Here is a 26623-nt window from a genome sequence, read left to right on the forward strand (position 1 = left end):
TGATAAGGCTCAAGAATTGATGATTCAGTCTTGCTCTTGAATGAAGATTTTCTTTGTTTGGCTTTCTGACATGAATCACAAAGACCATCAGGAGCAAATACTGTGTTTGGCAATCCTCTCACAAGATCTTTCTTGACCAGTTCATTTATATTGTTGAAATTTAAATGAGAGAGTTTTTTATGCCAATTCCAGCTTTCTTCAATTGATGCTCTACTCATTAGACAGATTGCAGAACCATCACTACTTGTTGAAAGCTCAGCTTCATAAATGTTACCACGCCTGTATCCTTTCAGAACAACTTTGCCTTTAGATTTACTCACAATTTCACAGTGTTCTTCACAGAAATCAACATGATAACCTCTGTCACAGATTTGACTTATACTCAGTAGGTTGTGTTTAAGTCTTGAGACTAGAGCTACTTGTTTAATTATGACATTTCCAAGATTGATATTGCCATATCCCAATGTTTTTCCAATGTTGCCATCTCCATAAGAAACACTTGCGCCAGCTTTCTCCACAAAGTCTGATAGCAGGGCCTTATTTCCAGTCATATGTCCTGAACATCTACTGTCCAGAACTAGAATATTTTTCCTGTTGCCCTGCAAACACAAAGACCACTAATTATTAATTTTAAGGACCCAGACTTGCTTGGATCCTTTGGCCTTATTAAGTTTGTTAACATTTGCAGCAGATTTAGCATCAGAGTTTATGTTAACATTTTTCTTATCAGAACTTACACTATCAGACTTTGAATCAGAATTTACACTAGAAGGAACAATGGAAACTTTCTTCAAAGAAGGTTTTATTTGATAATAATCATAGTACAAACTATGATATTCCTTACAAGTATAAATGGAATGCCATAAACTACCACAATGAAAACAAGGATTTTGTGGTTTGTATCTAACAGACTGACTCTTAACTCCTGATTTTGAAGGTAAGGAGTTAATATTCTTATTCTTCCTGCAAAAAGAAGCCAGATGGTTAGAACTTCCACAGTTATGACATGTTTTCCTAGGAGCATCAGGAACAGGTTTATAATCATTGCTTTTATTCACACTTCCTTTCCATTCCTATTTTTCCTAGGTGATTTTACCTTGTTTGCATTCTTAACATCTTTCAGCTTATGCTTAAGCTGCTTCTTTGTCATTAAGCCTATGTTCACTTCAGCTGTCTTTTCCTATTTTAGTTTGTCAGAAGTTGATTCCTTTGTAACTTCTGATTTTTCATTTTCAGACTTTACAGTTACAAACTTAACAGGTTTTAACTTTGGCTTTTGCTTATCAACAGACTTAATTTCTTCAGTTCCTTTATCTTTCTTATCTTCTCCATAACCTAAGCCCTCTTTCCAGTTTCCACTACTTAGCAAATTTTGAGTTGTTTTGCCAGAGTTAGTCCAAGTCCTGATAATCTCTCTTTCCTTTTCTAACTCAGTTTTTAGAGATTCATTTAATTTTAGCACTTCATTCATAACATAAAAAACATCATCTCTATCCTTTTGAGTTTGATGGAACATGACTAACTCTTTTTCTAAGAAATCATTTCTTTTCTTAAATGCAAGATTTTCAGAAGTTAATCTTTCACATGTTAAAGTTTGATCTCTATAGCTAACAAACATGGTTTTAAGATATCTTCTCAACTCATTAATATCATCAGTATGGAAAGCATAAGTAGTCTGAGGTACCTTTGTTTCAGCAGCTTCAGAACTGCTCTCAGCACTTTCTTTATCAGCATTTGCCATCAATGCATAGTTTTCCTCACTTTCAAAGTCTGAGGTGTCTATCCAGCTTTTCTGCTTTGTGACAAGAGCCTTGCCTTTGTCACCCTTTACCTTCTTGCAGTCAGGAGATATGTGGCCTTTCTCACCACAGTTATAGCATTTAACATTGGTGTAATCTCCTCTGTCAGACTTTCCTCCTCTGCCTTCAGATCTTCTGAAATTCTTCTTATCAGAACTTATGCCTTTCCTGGAAAACTTCTTTCCCTTCCTGAACTTCCTGTATGCAATCTTTGTGATTCCTTTCACCATAAGAGCACACAGCTTCATCATCTCCTCATCAGCATCAGTCTCAGGCAAGCTTTCAGAATCTGAGTCATCATCATTCTCAGAACTTGATGACTCGGTATCAGACTTTATGAAAAGAGCTTTTCCCTTGTCTTTCTTTGAGGAAGCTGCTTTGGGGAATTCTTCTTCAGCCTTAAGAGCAACTGTCCTTGACTTTCCTCCTTTCCTCTTGCTTCTTTGTTCCATCTCCAGCTCATGAGTCTTGAGCATTCCATAGATTTCGTCAAGAGTTGTTTCATCAAGATTGTAGTTGTCTCTTATTGTTGTTGCCTTCAAATCCCAGCATTCAGGAAGAGCTAACAGGAACTTAAGGTTTGAATCTTCAAGATCATACTCTTTATCAACCAATGACAAATCATTCAAAAGTTTGACAAATCTATCATATAAATCATTCAATGACTCATTAGTCTTTGAGTCAAAGTGTTCATACTCTTGAGTGAGTATTGTCTTCCTGTTCTTCTTAATTATGTCAGTTCCCTGACACCTTGTTTCCAGAGCATCCCATATCTCCTTAGCAGTCTTGCAGTTGATTACCCTGTTTGACATTACATTATCAATGGCACTATGCAGTAAGTGTCGTACCTTAGCATCCTTAGCAATTGATGCTATGTCTTCAGCAGTATAATCACTCTTCTCCTTTGGTACGGTCTTTGCTGCTTCACCTGCAACTGCAACAGCGAGTTTGGTTGGTTTGTGAGGGCCTTCCTTGATTCTATCAAGGTATTCTGGATCTGTTGCTTCCAGGAACATGGTCATCCTTACCTTCCATATGGGATATTCAGATGGTCTCAGTATGGGAACTCTGATGGTCTCATACCGACTCTGAATTTGTGTCTTTGGTGGTTCCTTAGTTTTGGTAGGCTTAGTTGGAGTTTCTGTGTCCGACATGATTGTGTTTGGATCTTTAATTGTATGTATGTTGACAAATAGGCTCTGATACCAATTGTTAGGTCACACACACACTGTAGAGGGGGTGAATACAGTGTATAGTACACTCAAATCGAACTTTAAGAACTTAAGTAACAGAAAACAAACTTTATTGAAACAATAAACTCTGTTACAGTATGGAACTGTTACCTCTCAGTGATGAACAAATATCACGAGAGCTGCTAGGGTTACAATGAATAATCTTCTCTAATAATGATAACACTTCTAGTGTAAACCCTATATCTGTGTTTATATACTACACAGTTACAAGATAATCGCTAATTGATATGGAATATAATTCTGCTTCCTAAAATATATCAATCAGATATCTTTTCTTCCAAGTATTCCATTCTTTACGGAATTCCTTCTTCATGCATATCTCTTCTTATGTTTATCTTGATCTTCTTTTCTTTAATCAGCTACTGTCCTTATCTGATTGTCCTTCATCACTTAAGTTCTGATATCTATCTTCTGATGATTATCTCCTGATAACATACGTACTGATATCCTTAAGTCCTGACTTCCAGTATAAGTACTGATCAACAGTTAAGTACTGATTTATCCTATTCAAGTAAGATCTGAAAGCTAAACATAAAACATATTAGCCATGACATTATCAAATATATCTAACAGGACTCTTGATCCACATACACATATAATTCATATAACACGTAACCACATAACTCACGTATCACATAATTTATATAACACAGGACTCGGTACGTTTATAACTGAAATTGGGTCAAAATACGATTTATCGATCAATAATCGACTTAGAATGACTTGTAAAACAAGTAACCTTTCGAAACAAAATGATTTGGGTCTCAAAAGTATTTTTAATGAAAGCATAATATTTTTCTGAGTCTGTACACATTCGTTTCGTATTAAACAGACGAACGGTTGATTTATTATGAATTTTTGAACATTTTTTGGAATTAAAACGGGTCTCCGAATCATTTTATAACTAAATAATAGTGCTCGAACACCCGAAAATAATTTTATAAGAATTATTGAGCCTGGAAAATAATTTAAAATAATATTTTAAAGCTCGAACTATTTTTCGGAATTTTTAAATCATAAGAAATAATTAACCCGAATTAAATAATCAATAAAAATTCATTAACTAAATAATTTGGATTTATTTTCGAATAATAATAAAAATAATAATCTTCTGAACTAAAAAAATAATATTTTCTTAGAAATCGGACAGCACCTCCTCTATTTCTCGGACTGCCAGTCGATATCATATCGACACAACCAACAACAATCAACACAATATTTTATATTTACGTGTATAAACACTCCAGAAATGAATAACACGACCACCTGAACCAAATTTCGGACCAAAAGTGACTTCTCCAACAATTTCTAAAAAAATTATGAAATAAATATATAAACACTAACATGATATAATATACAAAAGTACGAAGGCGGAATTTCGGAATCGTTACCCAAAATAAATTTTGATCACCGCGAAGAGAATATCTGATGTCCGAAAAATATCTCCAGAAAAATCTGAAATTAATAGCCATAGACATATACACGCTGAGATGCCATGTGGAGTAATCACCACCGTCATACTCCTTTTTAATGTCCCGAAAATAAATTAAAACGGAAATATAACGGAAATATGCTCCACAAATTTTCTTCTCAAAACCTTGCAATATATATACATATGCGTAGGTATCGAAGCGCTGATCATTTATATATATAATAATTGAAATTTGGATGAACGGTTTGAGAGATATGAATTTTTAAAAATTGAAAAGTATATAAACAAGAGAGAGACAGACAAACATAAGAGAAGGAGGGGGAAGAACCTGGCGGTTAAAAGAAAAAGGGGGAGGGGTAATACGCGGGTGGGGCGGGGGTGTGGCTGACAGGTTTCTTTCTTTTTTTTTCTTCTTTTTTTTCTTTTGTTTTTGATTTGTTTTGTTTTTTTTCTTTTATCCAATGTACTACTTGCAGTACTTATCAACATACAAGCCTAATTTTGTCCCGAAATTTAGAATTTAACGAGCAGACTTACGGGTACAATTAACCCGAAAATTACCAAATAAGTTTTAAAATTCTCAGAATAATTAAAAACTAATAAAATAAAATTTTTATAATTTTTAAAGCATTTTTGACTTGCGCGCTATACCCGCATTTTACAATTAACGAACCGAGCTGCACTTGAAACAAATTCAGAAAATCACGAAAATAGTCTTAAAATGTTACAAATATCCCGAAGTTTATAAAAACATAAATTTCGTAATTTTAAAACAATTTTTGAAACACAATTTATATCCGCTTTTAGCAATTAAACGATTCAACGCGAGGGTAAAATTAATCCTAAAAATTTCCAAAATAATTTTAAAATTCTCAGAATATTCCAAACTTCAATAAATATGAGTTTCGTAATTTTTGAAGAATTTTGGAATTAAATACGGATTTTACAAATAAATGAAATCTAAAAATCATATTGGGCTAAATAATTGATGAAATATTGATTTCCAAATTTTATAAAATCTCAAAAATAATTATTGTAATTATAAAGGCATAAAAATAATTTTAAAGATAATTTAAATATTTATGAAATTAAATTTTCAATAAAATCACTTTTAAAGACAAAAACAAAATGATACGACTCAGTAATTAATAATACAAATAATCCTCAATAACAACTGAGTCCCCCAAAGTTAATATTACATATAATACATAGCATACAGAATATCCATCCAATCCCTAATATTACTAAACGAACTCAATTTACTGATATCAATAAAATGATCAGTTTTCAAATAAACTTTTGAAAATAATACATTTAAGGAAATATTTTTAGATATTAACAAGAATCGATATAACACTCAACAATTAGCACATTACCATTTAATTAACACAACCTCGTCAAATAGGAATAAAATATCCACCATTTTATTCCTTCTAAATCAGAAAATCACATAAACATATTCAAATATTACTAATAATAATTCTGAAAATACGGGATATCACATCATCACTTCTCACACAATATATTACTTTGAATAGTAATATGTTTCTTACATAAGAAAGTTTATAATCAAAGAAAAACTTATAAAATTCTTTTCTCAAGACTACCTCTCCTTTTGCCAGTACAGGAGACTGCCACTCAATATTTTGATTTTCTCACATAGTATTTTCACACAGTCTCACAAAAAGGCACAATCACACAGTTTGCAAAGAAATAAGAGAGGGATGAGAGGAGTAGTATTCTTGTCATATAAATAGAGGTAACCTCAAATAAGAGACTATTTATAACCATACAAACATTGAGAACAACAGAGGAGAATAAGCAGTACCTGACGGTGAGTTCTCAAGTGGCAGTGATGATAGTAGAGGAACAAATAATGCATCAGGAAGCTTTGATAAACTAGCTAGCAGCAATGAATCATTAGTAGGAGCTGCTTGAATGGACAGTTGGGCAACATCAGGATTTGTTGTAGGATCAGGATTTGATTTATCAGGAGAATGCACTAGACCAGCATCAATACTTTGAACTGATGGTTCTTGTGGGGCCGGAGGAATTTGAGCTGCTTCAGCAATCATTGGTGAAGGTTCTTGTGTACTCTCCTCAAACATAGGATCATTAACAACTGTATCTACCTTTGACAACACATCCTGATGAGCCTTCTTTTCTTACAACAATTGTGCAGAATCAGCAAGGAGATCACCTTGTGCAAAATCAACAATTATTTGCGCAACCTCTTTGTCTTCATCTTCCCTTTGAGAAGATGGTTCTTGTCGGACTGGATGTTCCTCAGTTGCTAAGTCCCTTTGAGACTTAGGTTCTTGTGGGCTGACATCCATAGTAGAGGACTGAGTCTTTTTCTTCTTTCTGATGTACCTAACCACATCTTCAGCTGTTCTTTTCTGCATACTCTTGGCAGTGTTCTTGGACTCAACACTTTCTTTGTTCATTTGAACTTTTTTTATCAGAGCACTAGCATCAGTAGTTGGCTCTTTAGTTCCAGTTGTGTTGACAGAGTCATCAAGAATTGCTATTGTTGATTTCTTTATCTTCATTCTTGGCCGAATGGGCATCTGATCATCAGAGTTAGAATCATCTTGCATGATCAGCCTTCTTTTTCGAACTGGAAAATATTCTTCTTTCTTCTCACTCTCACTCAGTGAGGCTTGTTGAGCCCTTTATTTAGATTGAACAGATTTCTTAACCAGCCTTTTCTTTATTACAATTGATGTCTTTTGGGAGACACCAGAGGATGCTAATTTAGGAACTGGAGTGGAGTTCCGTTTGGTAGAAGGAATGCTTGGGTTAGAAACAAGATGGGTAGTGTCTTGTTCCACAGCATCAGGAATTGTATCAGAGGTGCCAACATCAGGATTTACAGGAACTTGTGAAGGAGTAGGGAAAACTTATTATTTTCATCTATTTTGTTATGATCTATAATAGCTTTCTCAGAAATTTGAAATACAGGAAACAATTCATCATTGTCAAATTCAATATTAGGGCATAGAAAATTAAAAATTAGTTGAAGAAATCTAGTATACCCTATGACACCTGATGCGTCTGTTCTCCTAGCAATTATGAATTGAAGAATTGTGTTACCATAGTCAAAATTACCAGAATGGAGAAGAGAATACCCAATTTTCAGAGAAGTGGAGGGAAGAGCATCAAAATTAGTTATCTTATTCAAGAAACATCTGTTGATGCAATCAAAGAAGAAATTCCATTCTCTCTTTAACTTTGTTCTTGTCAGTTTCCCAATTATTGTGATGCCACCTTTGTAGTTCAGAGTTCTGAGCATAGCAAACAGCTGCTCAATTGTATAATTATCGAGAGCACCATCACAGGCAGGCAATCTTAGTGCTTGAACAAGAACATCAGCATCCACCTCATACCTGTGTTCCTTAAATTCAAAGAAAAACCAGTATTTGTTGCATTAACTAGAGCTGTATCCCATACCTGCATTACATCCCTGTATGATACCTTAGTAGGATTTGTAAGAGCATATCCAATTGGACATTGGAGTAAAAAATCATGTATATCATGAAAAGATTGAGGAAACTGTTGATGTGTGAGTGGAGCCAAGTAGTTGTTGGTTTCAAAAGTATTTCCATGAATAATGGTGGTTTGACTGAAGATGGGTGAAAGCTCAGAAGATGACATGATGATTGTAGGTGTTGAGGAAAGATGTTCGTTAGATATGAACAGTGAGGCTGTGTGTATAATAATATATGTCACAGAGTTTCTTGTGCAAAAAGAAGTTTGCAAAGCTTAATTGTATGTAACACACTTGGAGAAGGAAGCTTTGGTGAATTAGACTTCTGATAGAGGATAATTACTGAAAAATTAGAGTAGAAAGTGGAGTTATGTGCGGAATCAGCAACAAATAATGCACTGCTCTTGTAGTAAATTGTTGTGACTTTGTTCAACATTTTATCCACTTTTAAACAGTAATTAAGAAGACAATCCAATTCAGAAATCATTTTGTCAATAATATTCTAAATTAAAATAGGCTGACCTGTCATCAGTATTTGGTTCCTCTTATATTTCAGGATTTGACGATTCAAATTCATCAGTGTTTGTCAAAAACACTCAAGCTTATCAGAAGACCACAATTTTAATATCAAGAATCATAAAAAGATATATGTTAATAGTGTGATGTTGAGATTAACGGGCTACAATAAAAATATTCACATGCATACACAACCAAGATCATAGACTAAATCTTGTAAATAAAAGGAATTTCATTAAAAGATCAAAGAAGTACATTTCATGATTTTTTTTTAATTACATGCAAAAGATGATTACAAGAAAGTCCTAGTCTAAATAGAATGTGATGATGTTTATTAGGTCCTCTTACTCTCCATGAAGAGCACAACAAGATGAATGATCTGTTCTTGCTTACGAAAAACTTATCGTCTTTCCTCCTCCAGATCAAGATAGAGACGATAATCCATCTCAAAGAATAGGAGATCTGTCTGAATCTCCTGTGGAACCGAGTTCCACACTTCATCGGGAATGGCAGTGATGTGCCATTCCTGCTGCTAGTCATCACAACTAAACTCCACATTGAAGTTCTCATAGTTCAAGAACATGTTGTAAAGAACCTTGTTTGTGTTAGAAAAGAAGAAATATGAGAAATGAAAGTGAACAAAGTGTTTTTTGTGTTGGACGAGATGATTGAACTGAACAGAAATGATGGTTTAAATAACCAAGGGAATATCAAGGGACTAGGAGACTGATTGATTAGTAAGTGTAGAGTTAACTTAATAATTTAACCAAAAGATGTCTTGTTAAGGCGCGTCTCCCTAGACTGATTTGCAATGATGACAATGATATATATTCATACATGCATAATTAGCAAATAAATTCAATTAATTCATCATGCATATAATAAAATACATAAAAAATTCCCAGTTTAATATCTTGAACAACATTTAGGACATATCAGGATTTGATCAATGTACATCAGGATTTGATCAAATATAAATTTAAAAAAATTTATTTGTCCCAACTAACCATACCAAGTTCATTAACAAGCTTTGTAAATGTTGCTTAAGGTAATGGCTTCGTGAAGATATCAGTCAGCTGCTGCTCAGTGGGAACAAAATGAAGCTCAATCGTTCCTTTCATGACATGCTCTCTTATAAAATGATATCTGATGATAATATGTTTAGTAAGAGAGTGTTGCACTAGGTTTTCTGTCATAGCAATAGCACTTTGATTATCACAATAAATTTAGAAAATTATAATCCATAGTCCATGAGCTGATTTCTCATCCACAACAACCGAGCACAACAACTCCTAGCTGTAATATATTCAGCCTCAGCAGTTGAAGTAGAAATAGATTTATGTTTCTTACTGAACCATGAGACTAATCTGCCTCCCAAAAACTGACAGCTCCCAAATGTACTCTTCATGTCTATTTTGCATCCAGCAAAGTCAGCGTCTGAATAACCACATAATTGAAAATCAACTTCCCTTGCATACTAGAGACCAAGTGGTATAGTGCCCTTGAGGTATCTAAAAATTCTCTTTAAAGCAATAAGATGTGGCTCCCTTGGATTTTCCTGAAATCTTGCACACAGACATGTGGCAAACATAATGTCTGGCCTACTAGCTGTTAGGCATAAAAGAGAACCAATCATACCTATGTAATTTGAGACATCAACTGTTGTACCTTCATGAGGATCAAGCTTCGTAGGAGTTGCCATTGGAATAGTTGTTGTTGCACTATCTTGCATATTAAACCTTTTCAGCAGATTTTTTTGTACTTTGACTGATTAATGTAGATCCCATTATCAGTCTGTTTAATTTGCAATCCCAAGAAGTAACTCATCTCTCCCATCATGCTCATTTGATATCTTGATTGCATCAACTTTGAGAACTTATCACACAATTTTTGATTAGTTGATCCAAAAATGATATCTTCCATATAAATTTGAACTAAAAGCAGAACTTTACCTTGATTCAGATACAATAAAGTTTTATCTATTGTACCTCTTTTGAATCCACTTTCCAGCCGAAACTGAGCAAGAGTCTCATACCATGCCCTAGGTGCTTGCTTTAGTCCATAGAGTGCTTTGTCAAGTCTATAAACATAATCAGGATGTTTAGGATCCACAAAACCTGGTTGTTGTTCAACATAGACTTCCTCTTCAAGTTCTCCATTGAGAAATGCACTCTTGACATCCATCATGAAAGACTTTAAACTTCTTGTGTGCAGCATATGCCAAGAAAATTCTGATAGCTTCCATCCTAGCAACAGGAGCAAATGTTTCATCATAGTCAATACCTTTCTATTGAGAATATCCTTTAGCCACCAATCTTGCTTTGTTTCTGATAATTGTTCCATCAGAATCAGTCTTATTTCTGAAGACCCACTTTGTGCCTACAATTGACCTATTTTTAGGTCTAGGCACCAGCTTCCATACTTCATTTCTTTCGAACTCATTCAACTCTTCTTGCATAGCCATGACCTAATCTGCATCCTTAATTGCATCTTCTACTTTCTTTGGCTCCTCTTTTGAAAGTAGATTGTGATATAAGCATTCATTTTGAGTTGCACTCCTTGTCTTTACACCTTCATCAGGATTTCCAATGATCAGATCAGGAGTATGATCTTTAGTCCATTTTCTGGCACTGGGAAGTGTCCTTCTGGAGCAAGATGCTCCCCCTGAATTGTATGCCTCATCAAATGCATTTGAGGCTCCCCCTGAATCTATGTTGTTATCTCCTGATGAAGCTTTGGGACTTGAATCATGACCATCTGCTATTGAATCAGCATTGGTTTCTGAATGACCAGATTGAGAAGAACCTTGAGTTGTTTCTTCACTATTAGTACTATTAGTTGAACCTTACTGTTGCTCCCCCTCAACATGTGCAGGTTCATTAGTACAATGATTATCTTCAGAATCTAAAGGAGTAACAGGATTTGGATCATCAGGATTTGACAGTCCATTAGAATTTGATCCAGATTCTAATAGTGCGTTTTCATTTGCAAATATTAGACTTTCATGAATGTCTTCTTCAAAACCAGGAATCTTCTTATCATCAAAAGATACATTTATGGAGATTACTACAGTATTTGTTCTCAGATTGAAAACTCTGTATACTCTTGATGGTGAGTATCCAACAAAGATTCCTTCATCAGCTTTTGATTCAAACTTTCCTAGCTGATCAGTATGAGTTCTTAAAACAAAGCACTTACATCCAAATACATGAAGATGTTTGAGACTAGGCTTCTTTTCTTTCAGCTTCTGATAAGGAGTAACACCATGTCTATTTATCAGTGTGATATTCTGAGTGTAACATGCTGTGTTTACTGCTTCAGCCCAAAAGTAAGTGGGTAGTTTTGCTTCTGCCAGCAGAGTCCTGCCAGCTTCAATCAAGGTTCTGTTCTTCCTCTCAACAACACCATTTTGTTGAGGTGTACCAGGAGCTGAGAATTGTTGTTGTATGCCTTTGTACTTGCAAACTTCCTCCATCTTTGAGTTCTTGAACTCAGTGCCATTATCACTCCTCAGAATTTTCACTTTGTGGGTGGATCCATTTTCAATTTGCCTTATGTGATCCAGAAGAATTTCTGGAGTTTCATCCATCCTGTGTAGAAAATAAACCCAAGTATATCTAGTGAAATCATCAACAATTACAAGTGTGTACCTTTTCTTGTTGATGGACATTATGTTCACTGGTCCAAAGAGATCCAAGTGTAACATATGATATGGCTCAGAAATGGAGAATTCTTTTTTACTTTTGAAGGATACTCTTCTCTGTTTGGACTTTTGGCAAGCATCACAAAGACCATCAGATGAGTATAGCATATTTGGTAATCCTCTTACTAGCTTCTCCTTGGCAAGTTCATTGATTGAATTGAAGTTGAGATGTGAGAGCTTCTTGTGCTAGTTCCAGCTCTCATCTATTGATGCCTTTGAGATAAGGCAAGTAGCTTCTTTCTCAAGACTTTCATGTAGCCTTGCTTCATAAATGTTGCCATGTCTGTATCCTATCAAGACATTTTTCTTTGATTTATTATGAATAACTTCACAGTGTGAGTCATAGAATACCACATGATAACCTCTGTCAGTGATTTGACTGATGTTGAGAAGATTATGCTTCAGTCCTTCCACCAGAGCTACATTCTCTATTGCTACTTTCCCAATTATCAAGTTGCTATATCCCAGAGTGTGTCCTACATTTCCATCTCCATAAGATACATCTGGGTCAGCCTTCCTCTCAAATTCTGACAACAAGGATTTATTTCCAGTCATGTGTCCTGAACATCCACTATCCAAGATATGAGTATTTTTTTTGTTACCCTGCAGTCAGAGGAATAATTAATTAGAAGGATTTTTAAGGACCCACACTTGTTGGGCCCTCTTTTTGGACAACTTAAGCCTTTGTGAGTCAGGAATACTTCTGACAGTTCTTCCTTTGTCAGGATTTGTCTTGTCAGAAGCAGATTTAGTAGAATTAGAAGAATTGAGCACACAAGTAACTCTATTAAATTTTAGCAAAGGTTCATAATAGTTGTGATACAGCTTATGATAGGAACTAGAAGTGTAAATCGAATGCCAACTACTACCACAATGAAAACAAGGATTTTGTGGTTTATAAAATACTGATCTACCCCTAATATTAGACTTAGGAATAACATTTTTTATTTTCTTACTCCTACAATCAATAGCAAGATGATTAGTATTACCACAATTAAAACAAGTTTTTCTGGGAGCATTGGGAACAAACTTATAATTGGAATCCTTAGAAATACCTTGCTTACCATTCATGTTCCTTTTAGGACCTTTTACTTGAGGTTTTTCAGTAACCTCAGATAATTTCTTTTTTAATTGTCTTTTAGACAAGAGTCCTATGTTCTTTTCTTTCTTAACAGTCTTAACGGTTTTCTTATTTTCCTTTCTTTGAGATTTATCACTTACTAATTTTTCTTGTGATGCTGATGTTGAGCCTTTTCATAGATAGATTTGGGTTCATCAGCTTCTGAAGAGATAAATTTAACAGGAGTTTTAAGAGTGGTCTTATTCTCAGTGTCAACATCCTTAATTCCATCTACATAACCAAGACATTCTTTCCAGTTTTTCTTAGATATCATCTCATGAACCTTTTTTCCTGAAATAGTCCAGGCATTAAGAGTTTTCCTCTCATTTTCTAATTAATTTTCTAACATAATGTACTTAGCTTTTAGTACCTTTGCTGTATGTTTAGCTTTCTCACATTCTTTCTGAATTTCAATCTGATTTACTAAGTCAGACTCCAACTGATCATTCATAGACTTTAACATTTCATTTTCAGTTAACAGTCTATTTTTCTCTAGAATCTTATTTTTAAAATTACCATGGAGAGACTTAAGAATGGATTTCAGTTGAGATATATCTTCAGAATCAAAAGAGAAGAAAGGAGTTGATACCTTAGAATCAAAGGAAGCATGATCATCAAAGCTAGCCATCACTGCATAACATGTATCTTCATTTTCAGAATTAGAGGAGTCCATCCAATTCTTGCTTGATGTAATCAAGGCTTTGTTCTTCCCTTTTGTCATGCTTTGTCTTCTTACACTTTGTAACAAAGTGATCAGGTTCATCACAGTTGTAGCACTTGATTTTCGACCTGTCTACTTTTCCAGCTTTAGAATCCTTTCCATCTTTTCTTCCAGTTGACTTCCTTTCCCCTCCAGTGAACTTCTTCCTGAAGCTTCTATTCTTCTGGGACTTCCTAAATTACATTCTTTTGAAGCCCTTAACCAGCAATGCAGCCATTTGCATGACATCAGAATCTGTCACATTCTCATCAGTTTCAGAATCAGTATCATCATCAGGATTTGATGATGAATCATCGATATCTGATTCTGGAAGATTGTTCTTTTTCCTTGCAACTTCAACAGGCCTTTCTTTTGAAGCTTTAGTGTTTATTTTCAAAGAAACTGATTTTCCCTTGTTGCTTTTCCTTTCCTTCCTTTGTTGGACTTCCAAGTCATGAGTTCTTAGCATGCCATACACTTCATCCAGAGTGATTATTTCCGAATCATACTGATGTCGTATGATTAAAGTCTGAGTCTCCCATTCTTCATTGAAGGCTCTTAGAAACTTAGTGTTTGAATCCTCTTAAGCATACACCTTTCCCACCAAAGACAAATTGTTGAGTAGGGTGAGAAATCTGTCATAGATGTCAGTGAGACTTTCATCAGGTTTGGCCTCAAAGTGTTCATATTCTTAAATTAGAACAGCCCTTCTGTTCTTCTTGATGGTCATGGTTCCTTAACATTGAGTTTCAAGAGCATTCCAGATCTCCTTGCCAGTCTTGTAGGCTATAACCCTGTTTGACATCACATAATCAAAACTGTTATGCAAAAAATTTCTTAACTTTGCATCTTTTAGCACATCTACTTTCTCTTCTGGTGTCCACTCACTCTTCTCCTTCAACTGATAGTGTTCAGCAACAGTAGGAGTTGCAGGCACCGGTTTTATTGGCATATAGGGTCCATCATTAATTATGCTGAGATAGTCTAGATCTATAGCCTGCAGGTGTATGAGCATCTTAACCTTCCATGTAGAATATTAAGTCTTTTTCAGAATAGGGATTTTAATACTTTCATACTTGTTCAAAGACATGTTTAGATCACTTCTGATTGTAACTTTATCAGTGAGCTCTATTACCAATTGTTGCCCAGTAAAGATACAAGTATTTAACGGGGGTTGGATACAATTGTATAAACATTTCGAACAAGTATAAAAATATAACAGTTCTTTATATTTCTGATAAAAACTGTTACAAACTCTCTCAAGAAATACTGATGTTCTTGAGAGCTGCTAGGTCGTACAATGCTCGAGTTGATCACTATGTGATGACCTAAACTATGTTTATATAATACACAGCTGCTACAAATCAGTCTAGGATATGCATTATCAATTACTAATAGAAAATGATACATATCTCTAACTAAATATATAAAGTCCTATCACTCAGAACAAACAGATATACATCCATCAAAATAAGGAACATACTTAATCTTTACAACAGACTGTTCTTCAAATACTGATGCTTCTGTAGATACTGATGGGCATCAAATCCTGATGGCACACCAAATCCTGATGACATCCAGAACAGCCAGATCCTGAGCTTCTCCTGATCATTGAGAATCAACATGTAATAATGTCTACCGATGCTCCATTATCTACAAGGACTCTTTTCATCGGGTTGTTCCCTATTATGGGTGTTATGACTAAGGGATCTTCCAGCAGTAATTGGTCCTCCAAAGATTGTGTTTATCACTGGTCCTCGGGGTTGAGGATTTCACTCATGATCATCTTGGTACCTCCTACGATTATCAAAGTTCCTTCCTCCATTATTGTTTCTCTCTCCTCTTTCTCTGTCTCCAGTATACTTACTCAATCTCCCTTTTCGGATAAGGAATTCAATTTCATCCTTCAGTTTTTAGCATTCATCAGTGTCATGACCTGCATCCTTGTGAAATTGATAATATTTGCTCTTATCTAGCTTAGCAGGATCAGCCTTCAGGGGCTTAGGCCAGCGAACATCCCTATCTCTCTGAATTTCCATCAAAATTTGGCTCCCAGGAGCATTCGGCCTAGCATACTCAGTAAATTTTTTTCCAGGCCCTCCCTTCTTCGGGGTTAAGTCAACGTCTTTATCAACTCTAGGATACTTGTCCTTTAATTTGTATTCTTGATCAGTCTTTCGCTTCTTGCCACCAGCGGCTGTTGAGTGGCATTTATGACACTTTATAACGCTCCACTAAGTTGTATATTGGTGTATTTGTACTCAAGTTGTTGGTGTTTTAATGTGTTTTCTAGTGTTTTTGCATTTCAGGCATTAATCCAGGATTCAGGTGAATTAGCATTGATTTGATGCTAATATGGTGTTAGGATGGTGTCCAAGGAATAAAGTCTCATGAAGACCAACTCGTTGCAGCAAGAAAAAAAGGCAATTCCAGTTTTTCCAGAAGACCGGCGTGCCCGCGCTGTGCTAATGTGCGCCCGCGCTGGTGAACCGCGCGGCCGCACCAGGGCAGGAATCCAGTTTCCTGTTTCAATTAAAAGATTATTTTTCTGGGCTTTTGGATTAATTGGGGTGTTATTTGATTAGTGTCATCATCATTACATGCTAAGGTTAAGAACAGAAAGGCTATTGCATGAAGTACTTAATGAAGTTGGAATCCCATTTTTCAACTATCCTAAATCTCTTTAGTTAATGTTCTCTAGTATAATTCTCAATAGTTAATCGTAGTATAATCAAAACCCAATTTGTTATTCGTCTTAGCATTGAATAATAGCCATATCATTGTTGCATAAGTGCTTAAATCACAAGTTAACCTAAAACAGTCTCTATAGGAATGATCTAGAAATAATTCTATATTACTTGCGATCGCGTATACTTGCGTGAAATATTAGCGCGTGTTTAGCGACTAACAAGTTTTTGGCGCCGCTGCCGGGGACTCGGTGTTAAGTATTAGTTTATGTGTTTGTCATCAGTGATCGTTAAAGTGCATTGACTCGGACATTGTTACTTACCTACTGTTTCCTTGTCGTGTTTCAGGTACTCTAACGAGCATGTATACATACGCGTTCGCGGGCTCGTAAGAGAACTCTGGATTAAGCCGAGGAAGAAGCTGTAGTGATTCGAAGGGAAGTTTTTGAGGATGAAGAGAAAGTAGAAGAAGAAGAGAAAGTCAAGGAACCAGCTTTAGTAGTGATGGGACATCAAGCAGAAATTCCTAAGGCTTTGATGGACTATTCTCAGCCTAATATCAATGATATTAAGTCGAGCATCATCAGACTAGCCATCTCAGCTAACACTTTTGAGATCAAGTCGAGCATGATTCAGATGATACAGAACTCAGTTCAGTTTGGGGGTTCTTCTCCAGAAGACCCCAACATGCACATCAGGGATTTTATCGAGATCTGCGACACTTTCAGGTTCAATAGGGTGACTGAAGATGTTATCAAGCTGCGACTCTTCCCATTCTCTCCGAGGGATAAAACAAAGTGCTGGTTACATTCTCTACCACCAGGGTCTATCACCAAATGGTAGGATCTTGCTCAAAAGTTTCTCACTAAATTCTTTCCTATGGTGAAGACTGCTGCAATCAGGAATGCTCTTACTCAGTTTACATAGCAAACTGGGGAACCTCTGTGTGAGGCTTGGGATTGATATAAGGAGATGCTAAGGAAGTGCCCACATCATGGCATGCCTGATTGGATGATTATAAACTGTTTCTAAAATGGTTTGGGCACTCAGTCTAGACCTATGCTTGATGCAGCATATGGTGGAGCCTTATGTGCCAAAAGCTATAATGAAGCTTATGAGTTGATTGAGCTAATGGTAGCTAATGAATACTAGAATCCTACGCAAAGAATGTTGCAAGGCAAGGTTGCAAGAATTCTGGAAGTGGATACAACCACTGCTATAGCTGCTCAACTTCAGGCTTTAATGATGAAAGTGGACTCTTTGGCTAATTATGGAGTTAATCAAATCACTAGTGTTTGTGAGCTTTGTGTGGGGGCACATGAAATTGAGCAGTGCGCTATTAGCCTATTTCTAGCGAATCAGCTCAATTTGTGAGCAACTTTCAGAGATCACAGCAACAAGCTCCAACCATTTATCATCCAAATAACCGAAATCATCCAAACTTTAGCTGGAGTAACAATCAGAATATGGTGCAGCAATATTATTAGCCATACACAGCAAAGCAGTATAACCCTCCTGGTTTTCAGCAACCGCAATATGCCCCTAGTTAACAACTTCAACTTTAGCAGTTACCGTAAGCTAATGAAAAATCTGAATTGGAGGAGTTGAGGCTCATGTGCAAGAGCCAAGTTGTGTCTATCAAGACCTTGGAGAATCAGATTGGGAAAATTGCTAATGCATTACTGAATCGTCAACCTGGCACGCTTCCAAGCGATACCGAAGTATCAGGCAAGAAGGAAGCTAAGGAGAATGTTAAAGCAATTACATTGAGGTCTGGAAAGGTTGCAAATCCTGAAAAAGCTAAGACTCCAGAATCTGAAGTTGAGGCTGAAGAAGAAGTGCAGAAAGAAGTAGAAGTGGAACCAAGGAAGATTATTGTTGAGCACACTCCTCCTGAGGGTAATACAGGGGAGAAACAGATCTATCCTCCACCTCCCTTTCCTAAGAGGCTGTAGAAGAAAAAGCTAGATAAGCAGTTTGCGAAGTTTCTGGAGGTATTCAATAAATTTCACATCAACATACCTTTCCTAAAGCTCTTGAACAAATTCCTAGCTATGCGAAGTTCATGAAAGGTATTCTCTCTAGGAAGGTGAAGCTTAATGACTTAGAGACCGTTGCTCTCACGGAGGAATGCAGTGCAGTGTTGCAACAGAAATTGCCTCTGAAGCTTAAAGATCCTGGAAGCTTCACTATTCCTTGCACAATTATAAAGGTGTCATTTGACAAGTGTCTATGTGACTTAGGAGCTAGCATCAATCTGATGCCCTTGTCAATCTTCAAGAAGTTGGACTTGCCTGATCCAAAGCCTACTTATATGACTTTGCAGTTGGCTAACCATTCTATTACATATCCGTGAGGTATTGTGGAGGATGTCTTGGTCAAGGTGGATAAACTCATCTTCCCTGCTGATTTTATAATTCTTGATTTCGAGGAGGATAAAAAGATTCCCATAATCTCGGGAAGACCTTTCTTGGATATTGATCGAACCTTGATAGATGTGTAGAAAGATGAGCTAACCATGCGAATGATGGATCAGGATGTAATTTATAATGTGTTCAATGCTATGAAATTCCCTACGGAAACTGAGGAGTGTTTTAAGGTGGAGATGGTCGATTCTGTGGTCAATTCTGAATTCAATCAATTGCTAAGGTCCGATGCCTTAGAAAAAGCCTTGTTGGGGAATTTCAATAGTGAAGATGATGAAGTGAAAAGCACTTGAAATATTTTAATGCTTCTCCCTGGAAGCGAAAGATGGATATGCCTTTTGAATCTCTTGGATTGGAGGAGCTGAACAAAGCTCCTAAGCACCTCAAGCCATCTATTGAGGAAGCTCCTACTCTTGAGCTTAAGCCTTTACCTGAACATTTGGGTATGCATTTTTAAGTGATGCATCTACTTTTCCTGTTATTATTATATCTGACCTTTCGGGTAATGACGAGGAGAAGCTTTTGAGAATTCTTTGAGAATTCAAATTGGTAATTGGTTGGACTATAGCAGATATTAATGGAATCAGCTCTTCGTATTGCATGTACAAAATTCTGCTAGAGCCAGGAAGCAAGCCTAATGTGGAGCAACAAAGCATCTATCCTATTTATGACAGTTCATGGGTGAGCCCAGTTCAGTGTGTGCCAAAGAAAGGAGGTATCACTGTGGTAGCAAATAAGAAGAATGAGCTTATTCCTACACAAACAGTCATGGGGTGGAGAGTTTGCATGGATTATACAAAGCTAAACAAGGCTACAAGGAAGGATCACTTCCCTCTTCCGTTCATTGATCAGATGCTTGATAGATTGGTGGGGCATGATTACTATTGTCTTCTGGATGGCTATTCGGGGTATAGTCAGATTTGTATCGCTCCAGAAGATCAAGAAAAGACTACATTCACATGTATTTTTGGTACTTTTGCATTCCAGAGAGTTTCTTTTGGGTTATGTGGAGCACCAGCCACTTTTTAGAAATGCATGATGGCTATCTTCTCTGATATGATTGGTCATAATGTGGAGGTGTTCATGGACGATTTCTCTGTGTTTGGTTATTCATTTGGTAAGTGTGTGTAGAGTCCAGGCGACGTTCTTAAGAGGTGTGTTGAGACCAATTTGGTTCTCAATTAGGAGAAATATCACTTTATGGTGCGACAAGGCATTATTCTTGGGCACAAGGTCTCTAGTAGGGGTCTTGAGGTGGACAAAGCCAAAGTGGGGGTCATCAAAAATCTTCCCCCACCAATTTCTGTTAAAGGAGTTCGCAGTTTTCTTGGTCATGCGGGCTTCTACAGGCGGTTCATCAAGGACTTCTAAAAAATTTCTAATCCTCTGTGCAATCTTCAGGAGAAGGATGTCCCGTTTAAGTTTGATCATGAGTGTGTGGCTGCTTTTGAGTTCTTAAAGAAGAGTTTAATCACGGCACCTGTAATAACTGCACCTAATTGGAGTGAACTGTTTGAGATGGTGTGCGATGCAAGTGACTATGTAGTTAGAGCAGTTATTGGGCAAAGAAGGAACAACATATTTCATGTAGTCTACTATGCTAGTAAGACTCTTAATGGTGCTCAACTGAACTACACTACTACGGAGAAAGAACTTTTGGCTATTGTCTATGGTTTTGAGAAATTTTGATCTTATCTGCTTGGGATGAAGGTGACAGTTTTCACTGATCACGCTGCAATTCGATATCTCGTCTCAAAGAAGGACTCGAAGCCTAGATTGATTCGATGGGTTCTTTTACTCCAGGAGTTTGAATTAGAGATCAAGGACAGAAAATGGACTGAAAATCAAGTCGCTGATCATCTCTCGCGCTTAGAGAATCCAATTGCAACTTCACTAGATAAGACATTAATAAATGAGTCTTTTCCCGATGAGCAGCTGTTTGGAGTGCAAGAGGAAGAACCGTGGTTTGTAGACATTGTGAACTACCTTGTGAGTAATATCATGCCTCCCGATTTGTCATACGCTCAAAGGAAGAAGTTTCTGTATGAAGTGAAGTGGTATATGTGGGATGAGCCATTTCTTTTTCTATAAGGAGCTGACCAAATTATCAGAAGATGTATTCCTTATAGCGAAACGGGGGGGGGATCTTGCGAGATTGCCACTCAACGGCTTATGGAGGACATTATGGTGGACAAAAGACAGCATCTCGTATTCTTCAAGCAGGTTTCTTATGGCTGACCTTGTTTAAAGATGCTCATCAGTTCATTTTGAAATGTGATCGATGTCAACGTGTGGTCAATATGTCCAAGAGGGATGAGATGCCTCTTAATGTGCTTCTCGAGGTTGAAATCTTCTATGTTTGGGGAATTGACTTCATGGGGCCATTTGTCTCATCTTGTAACAATCAGTATATCTTGTTGGCAGTAGATTATATGTCGAAATGGGTTGAAGTTAAGGCGTTTCCAACAAATGATGCGAAAGTAGTGCTTATTTTTCTTCACAAGCAAATATTCACAAGATTTGGAACTCTAAGAGTCATAATCACTGATGAGGGGTCCCATTATTGCAATCACAAGTTCACTGCTATGATGCAAAGGTATAATATGAATCATCGCATTGCTATGGCTTATCATCCTCAGAAGAATGGTCAAGCTGAGGTATCTAACAGAGAGATCAAGCGCATTTTAGAGAAGGTTGTGTGTCCATCAAGGAAAGATTGAGCTTTGAAGCTTGACGAAGTTGTTTGGGCATATAGAACAACATACAATACTCCATTGGGAATGTCGCCGTTTCAGTTGGTTTATGGTAAGGGGTGTCATTTTCCGGTGGAGCTAGAGCAGAAAGCGTATTGGGCTTTGAAAAGTTGAATCTGGACTTAGATGCAGCTGGAAATTAGAGGATGCTTCAATTGAATGAACTCGACGAGTTTCGACTTCAAGCATATGAAAACAATAAAATGTATAAGAAGAAAGTCAAGAGGTGGCACGATAGAGGTCTAGTGCTCAAATCATTTGTGTCGGGATGTTAGTCCCTAACAATACAGCAAGAATTACAGAATGGGGGTTGAATGTAATTCTAGTAAACTTTTTCTTGAACTATAAAATGTTCTAACTCAAACTATATATATAAGTGTTTTGATTTGCAAGGTGCGGAATCACAAGTTAAATAAATCAAAAACATAAAGTAATAAAAATACAAGTCTTTAAAACTTTCTGATGGATTTGAAAGTATCCACCATATATATAAGCTACTCACCAGATGGATATCAATTAGTCATCCATCTGGTGCTACATTATTCACTAAGTTAAATCTACTAAGGTGTTTTGTTAATGTAATCATCAAGTTCACAACATATTCCCAACAATCTCCCCCAATTTATGCCTACTAGAATTGTAGCCATAAATTAAGAGAAACTTGATGATAACAAAACACCCTAAAAATACAAATTTAAAAGGTAATAGATAAAACTAAAAGGTGTTGCAATATTTACTGACGAATTTACAAGACAGAGTGTATAAAGATTTTCTCACATTCATTTTCAAGGTGCTCCTCTAGTCTGAGCAGATTGATCTATTTCCTTGATGGTCTGGATTTATTTCCAAGCTTCCTGTTGTTTTCTTCTATCTGATTTTGGAGCTGTCTGTGAAATTCAAGTTCATCAGATTCTGACAGATCTAGCATTGCTTGCATTTCCAGTAGAGTCTCATTGCTAGAGATTCTCAGCTGGTCCTCTAGTCTGAAGAATCTTCTAACTCCCTTATCATCCAAGAATTCCATCAGCCAGTAGGGCCTTGGATGCACTCAACTTCCTGTGTAAGGAATAGTTAAAGTCTTTGGGAGTGCATCTTTGGCTCTAATATTCCTCAGTTCTTCAATCTTCTTTAGAACTACTCTTCTAGCTATCGCATTAAATCCAAAGTTCTTCTTGAAAGATGAATATACTTTTATCAGTATAGATTGGCTCTCTTGAAGAATCTTGTGAAGTGGCCATGTCATCTTTTTCCTGCCTTGTACTTGAATATTAGCCTTTTAGGTAGATACCTGTAAGCATCAATCCCTCTAACTTCTTCCAGTTCATCTAGATAGAGGTTTAGATCAGATAATTTCTTGATGTCACAGATGTACATGATATCTCCCTTGTTTAATTTGGTTTGAGCTTTGGTTAGGGACTTGGATCTGAGAGTTGAGAGCTTCACTTTCTTGACTGCTCTGGTCTTTGTGTGACGCCCTCAATCTCAGGGTTAGGAAATGAGGAATCACACACCTCTAATCTAATAATTAAATACGCATAAACCCCGATTTACTACTAACAGGATCAACAGGATAAAGTATGAGACAAGATTACAACTACCAATCACAAAATATAACTTACAAACCCAAAATACTATTAAATAAACAATATCGATTCCGGCTGGGAACCGACAGATAACCCATTGTATCTTTATACACCTCTTTCTAGGCGCGAGCTCACTCATTAACACCACTACCTGCTCTAGCAACCGGAAGCCCTCAACACGGTAGGGACCACCAGGTACGCTCTTACGAGCAGTGCGCCTAAGCCTGGCCATCTTCTTGCTTAACTGCCATGGTTAGATTAAGACAAAACAAATGAGTATAAAACTCAGCAAGTAACTATATAGCAGTTCTTTAATATCAAAATCACAATATGCTTGAACAAACTAGGGCATTCTACTTTAATTAATCTAGGTGGCAGATTTCTATCTTTTTGGGATAAGGAAAGGTATCTGAAGAATAGTATGAGTTTTCAAGGAACAAGGCTCGAAACAGGACGAAAGCCGACATTCATCACAAATCATTATAGGATCCAAAATAGATCTTTCGATAGAGGAAAGCAACAGTATTTCAAGATATAGAATCAATCATATGATCAACAATTTCAAGAATCAGGGTTCTCGAGCTTTAAGCTCCACAATGACATATCAACTCTTTTCAAAGCAATATAAACCATTTTCAATTTCAAAAATCAATTTACTGAACAAAAGTTTCAGTTCCCTTTTTTAAATAATCACTTAGAACCCTTGATTGGATCACTTTATCTTTCCATTTCATTATATACGGGTGATCAACCCGTATCGACCTCCATTCCGGTCTTTAAGGTACCAATTAGAATAATTTTAGCCTTAAGTTGGACTAGTCCGACTAGCCTCTTACCATGACTGGACTAGTCCCACTAGCCTCTTACGTCCCAATCCAATTCATCAGGAATTCATTTGGAAAACCTTGAGTGGGAAAAACAAATAGGTTTTCTAAAATGCATTTTATCATTACCAAGCATTTGAAACCATTCGGACTCTTTCAAGTCGAAACTCATTCTTAAATCAGATTTTAAGGAAACAAAGTTCAGGGAATGATTCAAAAGTACGCAAGGAATATTTCACAAGAATACTGTATCAAGGATAACAAGGCACTAAATTAGAAGGATCAACATTGGTTTAGGGATCAATAGGGTGATCAAGAAAAACAGGGTATCATTAAACAGGGTTAACAAGGATAATCAAAAGGCTCAATATAATCCATGGCTTAATAGGTACTTGAACAGAAAGACAGATTATCAAAGGGTGAAATCAATAGGATTATCAATAACAGGTTATCAAGAACAAGGGTACTTCAAATCAATATCAGGGTATCATAAAGCAAGGGTTTCATATTTTAACAGTTTAATACTCTACATGGTATGAACAACATTTTCTTTATAACCGTTTACACAAGTAATCAAGAGTTACTTGCCTGGATTTGCTTTCCTGAAAGTTGAACTACTGCCACCTAGTAAATCCTTTCCTTTCCTAGCCTGAATGCCCTCACGCTCCGAATCTACAATAAAACCAAAAATCTTAATCAGATTCCCAACTCTCGTTCCCGGAACGATCACTCTATACGATAACTCGATTATATCTTTGACTCGAGCATTCGAATATAGCCTATACATATAAGCACATAGCACAAAGCACATAGCATATCCCTTTCTCGTGGTTTTTATATCCTTATATACTTAACCATCAAAGCGCACTCGCTTGACCTTAGCTATTTCTCAAATCACACTAACACGACTCTATTACGAGTACAAGACCTATTCACAACCAAACAATTACGTTCACAAATATCACTTATATTCTTTAAAATCAATCAACTTAGTTACCTTTTCTTTTGTTCCTTAATTTGAACCACATATTATAATCAAGGAAACAAATTCATAGATATTCACTTATACATCTTTAATCATCCTTTCGATCATAAAAACCAAGTTTTCAACTTTTAATCCCTATGGCCTATTCGGCCTTATCACACAAAATCAACCAAATACTCACTTTAATTTACATACGCACACAACTCGTTCAAAACTTATTAAAGAATCATCCTCCTTTCCTTTAATCATAAAAATTCGAACCAAATTATACATACATGCTCGCATGCAATTCAATTTCAACTTATCATTATATCAAATACTTCATTTTCATCAAGTAAGCCAACTAAGTTTCTTAACACAATCCTAAATCACAACATGCATCCATTTATTCATCAAATTAGTCCCTTTTAACTCAATTCCCATTCGGCAAAACTCAAATTTGCACCTCAAAGATAAATCAATGACATGCACATCTTGATCCTCTTTAAAACTAGCATGCAATCACTTTTAGGCCATACAAACTTAGTGTTTACCAAGATTATCTCACAAAAATCAATTTCCTTTCTTATTAACACAAAATTCGAACCTAAACTTAGCATGCAACAACAATTTCATTCCTTTTTAATCTAATAACAATCCATCATCATTTTAAACAAGTTAACTCAAACCCACAACTTTTAAAGATTAACACCATTCGGGTTTTTCAAAAAAAACAAAACATGCAACTTGATATCCTTAATCTTTAAATCACAAACCAACCTATATTTCAACATCAAATCAATAACTCATGCATTTCAATACAATCAACTTGATTTCCTAAAAATAGTAAGGGCCATTCGGCCTTTTAATCAAAACATCACATGCAAACACAAATACTTGATTTTAAGGTTCTAGAGCTCAGTTTTTAACATCATAGCTCACCACCGGTTCACCGGAGTTCATCACCGGTGGTGGTGGCATCTCGGTGGTGCCCTCATTCGAGGGTGTCCAACCACGAAGCCCCCGATTTCGTCAATTACGCAAGATAAACTAACATGCACATCTTTTCTATCATTGGTTTGCAAAGAATCAAGCTTAACAAGATGACATCAATCAACAACAAGAAGGACCATGTGGTTCTCGGGTGAACACACACACCGAGCACACACAACACACACACATCGACATGCAAGCTTAATCACACACATGCACACGAATTAAAGCTCTTGTATGGAATAAGGATGAAGATTCATGGAGTGTTTCAAGGAATTAGAGAGGGAGAGGCAATATACCGAGAGAAATCAAAGAGAGAGAGTTGCCGAGAGAGAGAGATAGTGAGAGTCAGTTCGGGAGAGAAAGAGAGAAAAGAGAGA

The 26623-nt window shown here is 36.4% G+C and overlaps 1 non-coding gene across 1 annotated transcript; it reads right to left on the bottom strand.

Annotated features, from left to right (window-relative positions):
• Window positions 1–17594: 17594 nt before the first annotated feature.
• LOC141663102 (small nucleolar RNA R71) lies at window positions 17595–17701 on the bottom strand. The gene has a single exon (XR_012551187.1). It is a non-coding gene; the product is annotated as a small nucleolar RNA R71 (small nucleolar RNA).
• Between the last annotated feature and the right edge of the window lie 8922 nt (window positions 17702–26623).

Source organism: Apium graveolens, chromosome 5 (assembly GCF_009905375.1).
Source record: "Apium graveolens cultivar Ventura chromosome 5, ASM990537v1, whole genome shotgun sequence".
NCBI classification, from domain to species: domain Eukaryota; kingdom Viridiplantae; phylum Streptophyta; class Magnoliopsida; order Apiales; family Apiaceae; genus Apium; species Apium graveolens.